Source organism: Toxorhynchites rutilus, chromosome 1 (assembly GCF_029784135.1).
Source record: "Toxorhynchites rutilus septentrionalis strain SRP chromosome 1, ASM2978413v1, whole genome shotgun sequence".
In the NCBI taxonomy this organism is placed as follows: domain Eukaryota; kingdom Metazoa; phylum Arthropoda; class Insecta; order Diptera; family Culicidae; genus Toxorhynchites; species Toxorhynchites rutilus.
The window spans coordinates 72,691,813-72,707,112 of NC_073744.1; the positions used below are offsets into that span (position 1 = coordinate 72,691,813).

A 15,300-nucleotide genomic window follows, 5' to 3' on the forward strand; every position below is an offset into this window, starting at 1 on the left:
CTTCTATTTAAAATAATAAAAAAATAAAATAAAACCGACCAAGGTTTCTTGCAAACTGCTTAGAAATGTTGTGAAATCACATGGTAAAAATTTTTGAGTTCCAACTTTTCATGCGAGATGGCGCTGGGGCACTGAAACTTACTTTTTGAACGACCCTCGTATTTTTTATACAAAATGTATACAATCGAGTTTAAAATTGTACATAATCGAATCATTTACAACCGAGTCCGACCTGTATCACAATTTTCATTCAATAAGACGAGGTTATATGCACTAAAATACAGTCGATGGTATTTACAATCGAAAGTAAAACTATTTGCACAAAAAAAACTGTTAGTCATTTTGTTTCCCATGGTTATCGTGAAGGCACATCTCCCCCCAAGTTCCCCTACTATTCAATGAAAAACATACCGCCAACGAGTTCCCGTTTTGTTGTAGCAAATGAAAACCGTTTTATCAAATATTCGCGCCTAAGCACTAACTAATATCCTTACAACCCTGAAGACGCATATCTTTTCGCCGTCGTTTTCTCTGTCGTCGGCTTGCCTTACCTCGCGATGATGTCTCTCGAAGCGCTCGCCGTTTACGGGGTTGGCAAATTGGGGGGTTGGAAGCTGGTGGGTGGCTGGCTTATAGAACATAGAAAAAGCATAGAAAAGCGCAACCGACATCATCGCCCTCGTGTTTGTCGTCGCTGTCGTTGCGGAGTAAGGGATACCGCAGATGACTGGGATGGATCCGAAGGGTGGCTTGGAAGCAACAGTGAGCAACAGTTGGGAAAAAGTGTCGTCCATGCGATATATATAAGCGGGAGCTGGCATACGCGTCGAATGTAAAAGCTCTTGAACCAGCAGTGGAATCGGACAGAAGAATATAACCGGAGGACTGACACAATCTCGGGACGAGAATAAAACTATAACATTTTTGAAATTCTCGCGACGTGTTCAGCGGGTGTTGGAATTTTGCTAGTGATATTAGAGTGATCAACGCGGTGGAGACCGCTGGTGGATGGTGATCGTGTGCAGCCAAATGTTCAAGTTTAGTTCAATTTAGTGAAGCAATAGTTGGTTAAAAACACAAAATAGTGAAGAGCAGTTTATTTTTTCATACAAGGAAATAGTGAAGTGCGAAGGTGCGAGCTAACGATTGGACAAACGCAAAATTCTAGAGTAGCCACTAGAATTCGTAATTTGGTGGCAACAGTGAAGACCGATTCATAGGAAAGAGGTAAAAATCCACACTTTGTCTAGAATTCTAACTGCTAGAACAGCCGTACCATTCGTCTGACCTAGCCGTCGATTTGCTCTGTGGAGGGAAACAGCAACAATCGCAACCACAGAATAGCCGTAACTGACGTGTGAAGCAAAGATATCAATCAAATGATGCTTCAATTTACGATACACTGACCGATGACCGTTGGTAAACGGATAAAATCGAGAGCGAATCCTGATAAACAAGTCTGCTTTCTGCGTAAAAGGCAGGCTTCGATAGTAACGAAATCCAATGCGATCGATGGCTAATTGGGTAATTTGGGGGAAATGTTTGGTGTAATTCAATAAAAGTTTCAGTGTAAAACCTGCACACGCCAGATTTAAAACTCCAAGGACAAATGTGGGGACAGGGAGATGAGAGATCAACGAATTTTGTGTTTCGGTCAGGGGGCAGATGTTTGACGACGTGATACCGTTTGAAATCTGTATCAGTCTATAAATGTATTCCTAGATGCGCGTTATCGCGTCAGCAATAAATTTATAACTGAATTGATGTACGATGTGATGTTTGTTCACGGAGTCAACGTTACATTATCAAAGTAGTTCAAAGAGTTGGATTGGGATAAAATTATTACTGCCATATGTCATAAAGTATTTGAGAATTTTACAAAACACCTCACTGGTCAGTTGCGCCTGTGAGTGTGAATCAATGTTCCAGAAATTCTATCAGTGATAATTGTGAGTGATGAGAAACAAACAAATAAGCTGACAGATGAAATAACAATTAATTGAATATAAAATGAGTGATTGATAATCGCACCTAATTGAAAGTTACATTACAGCATTAATACATCCGATGTAAGTCGTTAAAGTCACGTGAAATGATTGTGGCCACATAAGCCTTTGTACGAAAATATTTCAGAATGAATTAAAAGCATACACCTTCTAGATTAATTTTATTTAACTTTTTATATACATTGATTTGCTCCATTGACAAATGCATCGAACGGTTGATTAGGATGTCTTTTGTTGTCCAATTACAACCAAGAAGCCAAAACAGAGAAGTATAGGAAGTGTTGGGGTAACAACTGAATTTTTAGTTACGAAAATCGATGAAATGGGATTCAATTGTTCATCATTATCTAGATGATATGGTATTAGAAATGAATTTGATTGCTTTAGCCAGTATGTTAAGCTGCATTATCCTATTTCATGAAAACAAATTGAAAGCAAATTTTGATACTGAAAAATTAATAGCATTTTATGCATTTTTCGACCGATGAAAAAAATAACTGTTACTCAATGCGTTATATGTGTATCTCTATCTTTGATGAAAATATCATTTATGACTGATAGAGAATGTATAATTTTTACGCCAGCTCGTAAAACGTTGTCTTGGTTTGCTCACATTCGTTTTGAAAATTGTAATGCTTAATGAAAGCTATACCACGTCGTTAACAGTTGAAAATTAAGCTGAATGTGCATATCAGCAGTTTCAATGTTGGAAAACCAATTCATTAACATGAAGGAGTCAAACGTAGGGATACGATCGGATAGGTGTTGAAATTCAGGACATCTGTCACAGCTACTATCATGACCAAACCATTGCCATTCTTTGAGATATAAAATACTATCACAAATAATAAACACTTAGATTTATTTATTTGACATATTTCTCGGAAGATTCTTGCGGTGAAAATACTCCGGAGATGATAGCTTCCATCTTTCCGTTTTCGAGTCATGAAACATCTTGCGCAATAGTGTCGGAAATAATTGAGCTGAACGAATATTTCAGGATCAAAAACAGGACACGCAAGCAAAAAAATGGCAAACTATTTTTTTAAAAGAATTTTGTCAAGTGAAAAAAATCTAGTAAAGTTAAATATTCTTATGTGAACCCGCTGTGTTTTATACAACAAAAGAATATTTAAAAGATGAAGGGATTTTGCAAAAGCGATTATGGGTTTTAACTACAAACTTTAACATAAAATTTGTCATATTCCAGATCAATGTTCTGTTTAACAATTACTTTCCCACTTTTCCGTTATCCACACATCGTAGAATCGTAGAAAAACATTCTTTTTAGTCCTTTACGATGCAGCCATCTAATGAAAATCAGGAGCTTCTGGAATAGAAGCCATGTAACATCCATGTACGAAAAGATCCTCAAACTGATAAAATGAAAAAAAAAACAAAGGAATTCGCATATCAAAGAGAACAAATATTTTTAAAAACGTCTATTTCTAAGGTATCCAGACAAATCCAGATATTTATTCACGAGCAGCCAGACTTTACATAAAAACACTTGGCAACCCTGATCTCAGGAGTTTTCAGTTTTTTTTTATGGCGGAGAACTTTTTATAGCAAAAATATTTGACGGAGCACCTGCATTTTTAATCAATGATACAAATCCTGTTTGCATTGACTCAACTGCGATCAGTTCTATTTGGGTTGCGCGTCGCAGTTGCGCAGATGTCGTGCAACAAGGTAAATTTGCTATCACTATATGCCCAGTGAAATTGAATTGATGATTTTTTTTCAAGTGGGAGCACTTGCTATAATTTCGCGGAGCACCATTAGAAAAACCCTGATCTATCTGTACAGGAAGTTTTATACTTATGCTTCTTTGAAAAGGGTAAATGATCTTGGTTTGTCCAAAAAATGATCATGGTTCGTCCGGCTTTAGAAATCACCATTTTTGAATGAAAACATTCGAATTCACAAGTAGATGTTGCATTAATCATTGCTTGATTTTACTGTCATCATATTGATCCATTCATAGTTTAAGTTTTCTTCAGAATATCGCATTTTCTTGGGCATTTTTAAAGTGTTCACCTCAAGACACTCAACGTAGAGAAACTTTATTTCTGCTGTACGCGAAGGACACAATAAACAAACTGCAGCGCGCCAAGCGGTTGCCATAGAAATCATGAGGACAAAACAACATTATTCAATTGGAAAACTCATGATCAGAATTGAGTTCATAAAATTGCGTTAGTTTAATGATTTAGCTATGTAAATCTGATACAAATGGTGTGCAAGAATCATTTTTGTAAGTGTTCTAATCCAGAAAAGGTCTGAATACGTGCGAAATAATCATCTGGTGATCGAATAAAAGCTAGCTCGACTGAGGGGCGCATTGACACCAATAGATGGTTTATTTTATAATCCTTTAAAACATGTAATTCCGTGAAAATATACTATAAAACTACTGAAAATCATGAAAAAGACAATTTTATTTATATGTTTTGAAACATTCTAATACCTTATTTGACACAGGAGCGCTGAATTAGAGCATTCAAAAAAGTGGACAAACGATGATCATATTTTCGAATGGACAAACCAAAATCATTTACCTTATCTATATTCAGAAATGGACTTTGAATTTCATTTGTTATAGAAGGTTTGATTCAGTTAGAAACCGAAATCAATCTTCAATTTGTAGCAGCGGTCGTAGTAGGCGTATCTGAAATCTTTTGACTGCAAATTGTTTAAAGAACATGTATCTTTCGACGGTAAAAATATCACGTTGATCCGTTTCGTTTTGAACAAAATGCAAGATGGAAGCCGAGAGAAGTAATTTGATTTTGGCCCCCACCCACATTAAAAATCCGAAGTGATCAGGTGCTAAAATCGCCCAGCCCAGCCTGATTTTCCTTTACATAATTCAAAGCTGCACAGTTTCATCAATATCACTGACGAGCCACGTTAGTCACTTCTAATTGACAAAAAACTTGGTCAATTGGTGACTGACGGAGTACGATGCAACACTGTGCCTGTTACAGAGCTTCGTCAATACGCTTTAACCGATCAAGTAGGCGGTGAAATTGTCCGTAACAAATTGATTTTTGTGGCAGATTGCAGTTTATTTTCATCGAGCAAGGCTTCGATTTTCGTTCCGGTTGTTGTTTCTTGTATTCATTGAAATAAATACTATGTCGAACACGCGATAATGTATGAGCGATAGTAAATCATTTAGGCAACGGAATATATAATTGACCAAAGCTTGAACAATCTCTTCGTGATAAAATAATAAATAAATTTCTCTTTTCGTTGAAATTTCTGCTCGATATCAAAATTTACGTATTTGGGAGTTCGGTTAGACTCATTTATATCCTTTGTTCTCCTCGAAGTTTTAGCATTTTATATAGGAATGGTATTCAGGTAGTTCAACCTAAACAAATGCACCCTTGTAAACGTGTAAAGTTCCATTACACCATGTGACATGGTATTTCTCGTCTTGACGATCATAGTGCGCTGACTTGTAACATGCTTTGATCGTCAAAACACTGACAAACTATTTAGCATTAAAGAGAGTTTGTTTTGTCGGTTTATGTTTTGTTGCACGTCGTTGGGTGGTAATTGTGCAAAGGTCGTCATAGTAGCCCAACTATATGCAGTGACAATGACAAATTGCAGCTCTGACATAATGTGGCGAAAAACATTATGGTTACGCCTGCTTTGTTATGGGTCGGCTCGATGTATTTTAATTGCAATGTCAGATGAGCAGCGAGTGAAAAATTTGCTCGTGTCCACAGCTCGAGAGGAAACTAAGATGAGCATTTTTTCATTCATTCTTTGTTTTAAAGAGTTTCAAATTTTGCAGCTCATTCGCCTCTAACGCAAATTGAGAAAAATGAGAAAGACAATTCATTCTCGCTCGACGCTCGCCGATAACGATATTGCTTCGATGACCTCCAAACGGGAAGAGAAAATTTTCCTTCTCCTTCTTCTTGGTGAATCATAGAGACTTTAAACTATTTCAGTTCATTCGTCTCTAGCCTTGAACTCTTGGTGAAAACTCTCCTTTTCAGCTACTCTTCCTCACTCATGCCTTGAAAAAGGCGTTCGAATACACCTAACAGTCCCATAATGAAAATAGAGCTTCTAATTTCCCATATTTTTGTGTTTTTTACCTAACACGGACAAGATAATTTTAACTCTATTCCGTATTAGAAAAACGCATTGCGGTTTACACATTAATACTTATCTTTCGTATAGCTTAGAGAGAACAAATGAGATTAAATGTATCCTTAAAATATTGAAGCTCAAGCCTCAATGCGCAACAAGATGGCTCTTGCTGGAATCTGTCATTCAACGTAACCTAGAGAGGTTCAACTACACCCAAAGTTAATTTTAGCAAATGTTATGGCATCCCGATTTATTACATTAAATGAGCTGAAAAATAACAGGAAATGTTCTACTCCTCAATACATGTATATAATTTGTATATGCTAGAGCCAATATGAGCGAGTTGAACAGGAAACACATTTAAATGAAAGCATATGAGGGGCTTAGAATGAAAGGGGTGTAAGTGATTTGATCGATTTCTCTATATCGACTCTCTCTTTGGGTCATAACTTAGCTGCAAATACATTCCCAGCTGTATTTACCAATGTGGAAAATAGGTCAGAACCTCATCTATCGGATTCTATAGCAAACTTAAATTGGAAAGTTTTTGCAGTTGAGTTATTAACTAAATAAAAAGTTGATGAAGAGAAATCGATCAAGTCACTTACACCCCTTGTATTCTGAGCCCCCCATATGAAAGCTTTTCGTATAGTCTGCCAACTACACGGCCCAGACAGAGAAAGATATATCCTCGTGCATGTTCTTCTTTATCCTCTTAGAAAACACTTTCCAACTTCATGTTATGATGAGGTGTAATATTATCACGCTTCTTTATAACAGCACTGGCAGCTATATGGATAGCGTGGTTGTGTGAAATAGCTGCGCATTCCAGCCGACCTTTGTTCGATCCTTATTGACGTCGTATGGACTTTATTTTGGCACAATCCCAAATGAAATGAGAGAAGAAAACAGAAAGAGGGTCTGCTCGCTTACATACAAACCATTTTTAAGCTTTTATAACCGCTCATTATTTGCGCATTTGACCCACACGAAATGGCATCATTTCTGCCAATGATGAAATGTTTTCAGTCAACGCTAGTTTGGGTGTACGAGCGAAAGCAAATAGTGGAACTAATTTTGAATTATTCCAACGACTTCATGACCAAACTTGTTTGGTGTACAACGTTTCACTATTGATTACTAAGTTCAACTAAACGAACCGAAACCCAGAACAATTTATCATGCTCTCTTGAGCAACATATGCAACATACTATAACACACAGATCTAGGGTAGCAGAAATTGGACTTTTGGAGATTTTAAACAACATCTAAAGAAGACAAACATATTTACATCGGAGTTGAAGTTGTAGAAACAGATGCTACTGAACTGGACGAAAAAAGAGAAATAACATTTTAGACTGTCATAAAACTTTGAACGATGAAAGTTCGAATACAAAATATAAATTTAAATGAAAACATACCCGATTATTTTATTTGGGATGAGAAAATTCTATCGCAACCTATCCGTATCCTAAGCATATGGATATAGTACTCGGGTGCTGCTTGAGATATTCCTAACAATCTTAGCATCTGATCATTAGGAACATCTCAAGCAGAACTGTAAGATAACTGGATGATAGCGAAAAAAAACTGTTTGATGAAAAGTATCGTATCGGATTCACAAAAATGGAGATATGATTTTTTTTTAAATTTCTAAAATTTCAATACTTTGTGAAATCATAACCATTTAAGAAATGTAATGTGAAAAATAGATTCTATATACGATTCATCAATTGTTAAGTTAGGAGGGGTTTTCAATAAAAGTATATTTTAAATGTTATTTTTCCTAAATAGATAATCGAGTTTCCAAACAACTTTGTCGAACATCATATTTTGATCAGACATCTGGATTTTGAGTTACGATTGCCATTTTTTTTAAATAATAATTTCAATAATTCTAGAAATAATAATCGATTTCAAGAAAATAAAAATAATAAAGTAGACGATGAAGAAAATTATTTTTGTGTCTCGCAATGCTCTTGAAAATTCAGGAAAAATTACGCCAAATGTAGAAAAAAGACACATACGAACGCATTTAAATAAAAACGAGAGCAGAAGTGGGTCTCAAAGTTGTATTTTTTTCAAAATTTCGAAAAAAATATTTGAAAAAAATCACACATATCTAGAAAAGCCATATGAATACGTTTAAATATGAATTAGAGTGGTACTGAATGTCTAAATCCCAAAAAATCGAAATTTCAATATTTTTTTAGTACTTAAATTTTTAATGTATTTTTTTTACAATTTTTCTTGATACACCGTAGTAAAATGCACATTCAGTATTTTTTTAAAATTTTTATCTCGAAGGATGGCGTGAAATAATCGAAAAAGTACGTTTTTCACTATATATCCTATGTTAAACTATATAGTGGTTCAAATTTTCTTATTTAATATCCTATACAATATTTGCCATACACCTCATGATTTGGTTTGGGGGCCAGGCCCTTTTAGAGAATTTTTGATTCGTTTGGTATGTAAATTGCCAAAATCCGTTCGCAGCAAAAATAGTTATTAACGTTGACTTTATTTCATTAAAACGTGACTTGTTATCTGATTTGGCACCCTTAATGAAAGACGTAGTTTTACGTCAAAAAAGTTGACAAGTCCTTAACGAAAAACACGTTATAAGAGTATCATTCATGAGATAGATAATTTATTCTTCGGAATCCCTAGTTTAGTCTGTTATCATGGTGTAGGACAATTTATCACGGGCCCATATTCACTCAGAAATGTATACTCGAAAATAAGGCACACACAATGTTTCCATTTGCAGTATAGTTTATTTTTACGTGAAAATCGATTTTTGACAATCACCGATAATACCCCAGACACTAACACTTTCGCCCACCTTTCGTTCGTAGTATTACCGGATAATCAGCTCCATCAACAATTCACCCCTTAATGTCTCCATCTCAGGATTATGTTTGCCCATATTGATTTGGGCCGACGCTATTTGCACTTCATAGCTATGGTTTGCGTTTTTTCACCTCTGGAATTTATCCGAATGAAATCCTCCGCCTTTCTGTCACACTGTGAATTGAGTGAGAGACGCTACACTTCCAGCTGGGAAGATTTCCAAAGGAAATACATAAAACTAGAAGAGATATTAAACGATCGAATCTTTCTGCCTAAGCTTTCCGTGAAATCAACAATGAAAATTGAAAATCCATCATGTCTGTCACATCTGAAAAATAAAGATTACATAATGAAAAATTTATAAATGATTCCATCATAAATTACCGTTATAAAGACTTCAATGCGTTTTCATATTGTGCTTTTGCACTTTTTATACGTTTTTAAATGATGCTCTTCAATTGCGGAAGTATCTTAATTTCCTCTGATTCGGTATTGATATTGATTTAGTGTCTTTCTCGTCGTTCGTAACGTGTTGTTATAGTTGGTATGCACCTTATAGATTGGATGGTGAGTGAAAATGTATCTGCCGATTCGAGCTTAGCCGTTGTTTCCTTTCCCACGAAAGTTTTCTTCGAGGAAAAGAAAACAGATAACACAGAGCAGATATTCGTTTTAAAGTTAGATGATTCCAAGAAAACAGTTTCAAATTATTGTTACACACAGATTCTTAGACACGTGACATATATATGAACTTTCTAACCATAAGGTTACACGTGACACGTGATATTTTTCTCGCTGGATCTAATAATAATAGATTCTTGAACAGCTTCCATCGAATGATTTATTTTGAATTATGTACACCAAGCTTGTGTATATCCTGTGGTGAAATTTGAAACCGTTTTGCGTTAATTGCCTCATTTTAGTCCTTTTTCAAGCCGGCGGAGCTTGGTTTTAAATCATCGTATCCTTTCCGCAATCTTTATTTTACCCTCGTTTTCATGCTGCTGCTGCTGCTCCCGACGGAACCCACTCAAACGAGTCGGATATCCGATTGCACAGAGGAATGGAAAATCATCTCCCATTCCCCATCGGAACCTGTTGTTGAAGTTTGGTAAGTATCGTTCCACGGTGACGTTGTTAGGGATTTCCTGATTTGGTCACATGAACATCCCAGCTGCTCGGCACACCTGATATGCAATTATGTTTCTAGCAATACATCGTATGTTGTGGGATGATGTTTATCGTGACGGAGCTTCGGTATCTATCACGTATCCGACAGTGAAAACGTAATTTTAACTGTAAAACTCTTAAATATAGTCAGAGTCTATTTAACTTTTGGCGATAGACGTATATCGTTATTTGTGGCGAGATGGTATAAAATACATACTTCAAATACCAAACATAAAACATAAACTGGAAACTAATTCCATCAGGATTCAGGCCATATTCAGCATTCCAGAAAAAAAGTCACTCAACATTGTTGATTGTTATTCCACCCCACTATTTTCGTGCCAAAACGTACCGCTGCTTATGCCAAACATTTGTTTGTTTCATCTCATCGGATCATAAATCATGAGATGAGCTATGAGCTACACAAAATAGGGGCTTTGGAATTTGACTTGATTCAGCAGCTCGGGGTTGACAATTGGAGGAGAGTGATGTATATCAAGTGTTTTTAGTAGGAGAAATCTACAAAAAGCTGAAAAGATACAAACAAACACTGGACAAGTATAGTAATGCATCGAAATCCGGACGCTTAAGTGCTTACGAATATAACTTCAACTACTAAAAAATATTGACATATCATAGCACTAAAAATTAGCGTTCCTATGGAATTGGAAGGCCTTTATCTATGTTATGAATCACAGAACTCCACAAAATCATGTTATATTTGTTCAAAAATTGAAATTTCTTTCATCGTGTCGTGATTTTTAATCCGGACACTTTTTTAATCATGCTTTGAAATCCGGACACTTTTGCTTTTAAATCCGGACACGTGTTTTCATTGCCATTCTTTGAGAGAAATTATTTATTAATTATTCTAGAACTTATTAACGCGTGCGTCATAAGCAGCGGGACTAAATGGAAATGGGTTTGGTACAACAGTTTTTTATTAATTCAATTATTTATTGTATTTTCACAAGATGACCACTACAAGATGGCACCATTTATATATATTTTCAAAATCCTATCAATATTGGTATCAAAAGAAATGGCTTGATTAGTAGAATACAGTAATTTTTGAACAATGTAAATCCAAAATGGCGGCCGCTACAAAATGGCGAATTACATATTCTCTCAGAACCCCATCAATATGGGTATCAAACGAAAAGGTTTGACTAGCAGAACACAGTTTTTCGATGAAAAATGTAATTTCAACATGGTGGCCGCAACAAAATGGCGGTTTACATATTTTCTCTAAACCCCATCAATATGGGTATTAAATGAAAGGTATTGACTAGTAGCCAGTTATCCATGAAAATTGGAAATCCAAAATGGCCGCCAATACAAGATGGCGCCATATTTTTTTTCAGAAACTCATCAATATGGGTATCAAGTGAAACTTGACTAGTAGTTATTGATGAAAAATATAAATCCAAGATGGCGACCACTACAATATGGCGTATTACATATTTTCTTAAAACCCCATCAATATGTGTATCTAATGAAAGAGATTGACTAGTAGAACACGGTTTTTCATGAAAAATGCAAATCCAAAATTTTAAAGAAATTGATGAATGGTTCATTGTAGAGCAATATATTAATGATACAGATAATGTACTAAAACTTAAAAATAAAATAATTTAAAAACACTTTTTAAGTTCAACGGTTTCATTATGATTAAACATTATAACAATACAGATGATGTACTAAAAGCTAGAAAATAATTAGGCAAGTAGCAGATAGTAATTGATGAGGCTAAAATAAAATCGTGGGGCATCATTTGATACACATTTTGATGTAATTTTGAAAAAAAATATGGCACTATTTTGTGGTGGCGGTTATCTAGTCCATCCCTTTCGTTTGATACTCATATTGATTGAGTAAAGGTGTGTTCCATATTCCAGATAAATCGGTCAACAGGAAGGGGGGTAAATTTATATTAATGTGGAACAGCGCAACAGACAAAGTTACAAAGTTACCCACGTACATACAAACGGGTCATATAATCGACCCCGTCCTGTATACCGAAGAGTTTTGCGGTTTCCCGGATCGAAAATCTTTGCTCCATACTCTATATTCCATACTAAGGCTTCTAACATACCCTTATGCAACTCCTTCAATGAGAAATTTAATCGTCAACTTTTGACCGTCTGGATTCAAGAGCATTTTCTGAATGTGTTTTTTATTCCGGACATGGGTTTGTGAAATTCACATTGATTTTTGATTTTCAACATTTTTTATTAACAGCTAGGTACCATGTTTGACGCTAAACTAAATTGACATGATAGTAACTATCAGTCACATCAATTCAACATTAATAAAATGTCATGATTTTGGCATAATATTGAATGTAATGAAAAAGTGTCCGGATTCAGAAGCAACACTGTACTTCGGATACCGGAAGAGACATCAACGAAAGCAATTCCTGACTGTATATTTGGCTGAGACCGTGGAAAATGGGCTGAAAAAATATCGATGCATATTGAAGACATATTGAACACATATATATATAGTTAGGCTGACCAAACGTACCGTTTTTAACGGGACAGTACCGTTTCTTGACCATTTTTGACTGCTCCGTCTTTTTATCAATCTGTACCGTATTTTGAATATAAAATATCTATTGATATACATTTACTTCATTTACTTCATCATTACTATCAATATTTTTCTTTCGAATGAACTAGTCCTTTCTCTTGGACTTTCTATTGAAAGGATACTTCCTACTTTCACTCACGAGAAGAACGTCTTGTTGTACTAAGCGATTGATTTGGAAACCCGGCTCTCAAACTACAGTTACATTTCACCACAGATCGTTAGTGTCCCTTCAAGCACAACTTGGCCTTGTTCAGACAATGTTGCTGAAATTGCTGTTAATTTTGATTATTTTATTAGAATTTTTCAACATAAAAGTGAAGAAACGTTTATGACTAATGAGGTGCACGCTATTCTTCGAAGTCTAGTTGATTCAGGTGGAATATGGGAGGAAAAATGTCTTAAAACTGTTCCAAAGTAGCATTAGTGAATACCTTCCTGTTCGGATAGATGAAAACATTTTGTTTGATGAGCGGATAATGATTAAAGAACTTATGATTAATGAGATAAAAAGGTGGAACAATGAACTGTGCCCGTTTTAGTTACTGAAATATGATCTGGAATTTGACAAATTTTATGATAAAATTTTCAAAAAACCTTATTCTCTTTCGTAAAGTTGCCACTTTATCTGAATCTAATTTCGCTGTAGAGCACGAAGCAGTTACATCCAAGAATGTTTGATTGTTTGCTTTTTTGACGGTTTTATTCATTCGATAAACTTAGGTGTGCAACCTTATTCGTTGCGTTTTAATAAATAGTCGGCGGGGACAGATGATTTTTGCTGAATCGTGAAGGATCGACATCTGTCAACTAAATATTGTTTACAAGTCATTGAGTTCTGTACAGTTAGTTAAATTTTTACTGTGTTTAAAACATCGTGTTCCGTTGAAAATAAGCATCACATGCGGGAAGTTTTGATTTTCTGTTTCCATTGAAACAAAAGTGCATATAAGGTGACTCGGATAGATTTAGTAGGGAATGGTTTGGGTGATTTAAAAGTGGTGATTTTGGTGTTAAAGTCAAAACGTGTCCGGATCCGTTGATCTGTTTAAAGCCAGTTATTGCACAAAAACGTCCAGATTATGAGACACGAGTCGATTATATTCCATTATGACAACGCTCGGCCTCATGTTACTGTTCATGTTAAAAATGGTTATAGCCCAGACCTTGCCCTTTCTGACTACCATTTGTTTCAATGGTCGCCGAACGCATTGAGTGGAATACGCTTTGATCCAGAGCAAGGTATCAAAAATTGACTGGTTTCGTTCTTGGCTTCAAAAAATGAACGCTTCATTCGTGACGGAATCCGATTGAAAAGAGAAGTGGTTAGCGATGGCCAATACTTTGAATAATATTTTTAATTCTTTTTTTTATTCAAATAAATGTGTTTTTCATGCTAAAACCGGAACGAGTTAAGTTGCATACCCTATATTATAGTATACAAAACGAAGTTTTAAGCTTATTGTAAGACCACTTCTTACCGTAATTTATTGCTCAAACTCTTTTTCCCGCTTGCAGCTGTATCCTTTTCATTCGTCTGCTCTTTACAATCGACCAGTATCCCTCAATCAGGCTTTGCGAGAATAAACATTATAGCAATTTGAGAATTAATTTTCTAGTACACATATATGGTTAGCACTGACAAGGGTCGATGAATGAATGCTTGCACGAACGATTCACAAAGCAATAACAAACTAGTTTGAGCAAATTGATAAATTAGCTCCCAACATCAACATGTATTGTTGCTTGCTTGAAACTGAAATTTACTGAAATAATTTCTTGAATATTAGCTCTTCAGTATCTCCTAGAAGAATTACACCTCCAACGCTCCCAAAACCATATTTTCCCAAAGAAATGATCCACAAATTATACTATGCGGCAACTTTCGCAGAACGGCAACAGAAAATCCGAACCGAATCGATAGTGAGATGGCTGCGACTGAGCAACAAACTTTCATACCCAGTTTTCCACCGAACAACAAAAGTCTCATCACTTTGCCGTCACTTTTAATCAGGAAACAATGCTCGGCTTAACAAAAATTAAATGATCGATCGGAAAAAAAACTCCGAACACACTTCTGAATGATAATCAATTCGCTTTTTATTATGCAAAATAACTTTAGATTGCATCGAAACATTTCAAGCAACTCTTTAGAATAGTCATACTCATGTGGTCCTGCGGGGTCTTTTGTGTGGCCCATCTGGTGTTACTTTATTCTAAACTGTTTTTTATATCTTGTACAATAATGAAAACCTAAGAAATAATTATCTATTTTTTATCGTAGGACCACGTCTTTCAGTGATGGTGCCAAATCAGAAAACAGGATACATTTTTATGAAACAGAAATAGCAGATGTAGCGTTCGTTCCACGGACAATATGAATAGAGAAAATATTGTTTTCAATTTATCGTTTATAAACAAATTATACGCGATTTCACTGAATTCAGGATTCGCCTAAAAACTTCTTTGAAAGCAAATTATTTAAATCACAGAATTTTATATATATATATATATATATATATATATATATATATATATATATATATATATATATATATATATA

The 15,300-nt window shown here is 35.3% G+C and overlaps 1 protein-coding gene across 1 annotated transcript in view; it reads left to right on the plus strand.

The window, feature by feature from the left end:
* The first annotated feature begins 842 nt into the window (after positions 1 to 842).
* LOC129763065 (helicostatins) overlaps positions 843 to 15,300 on the plus strand; it is an 80,041-nt gene continuing 65,583 nt past the window's right edge. The window contains exon 1 of the mRNA XM_055761813.1: positions 843 to 1,227. The gene's annotated coding sequence lies outside the window, so the exon portion shown is untranslated. The remainder of the gene's footprint in view (positions 1,228 to 15,300) is intronic.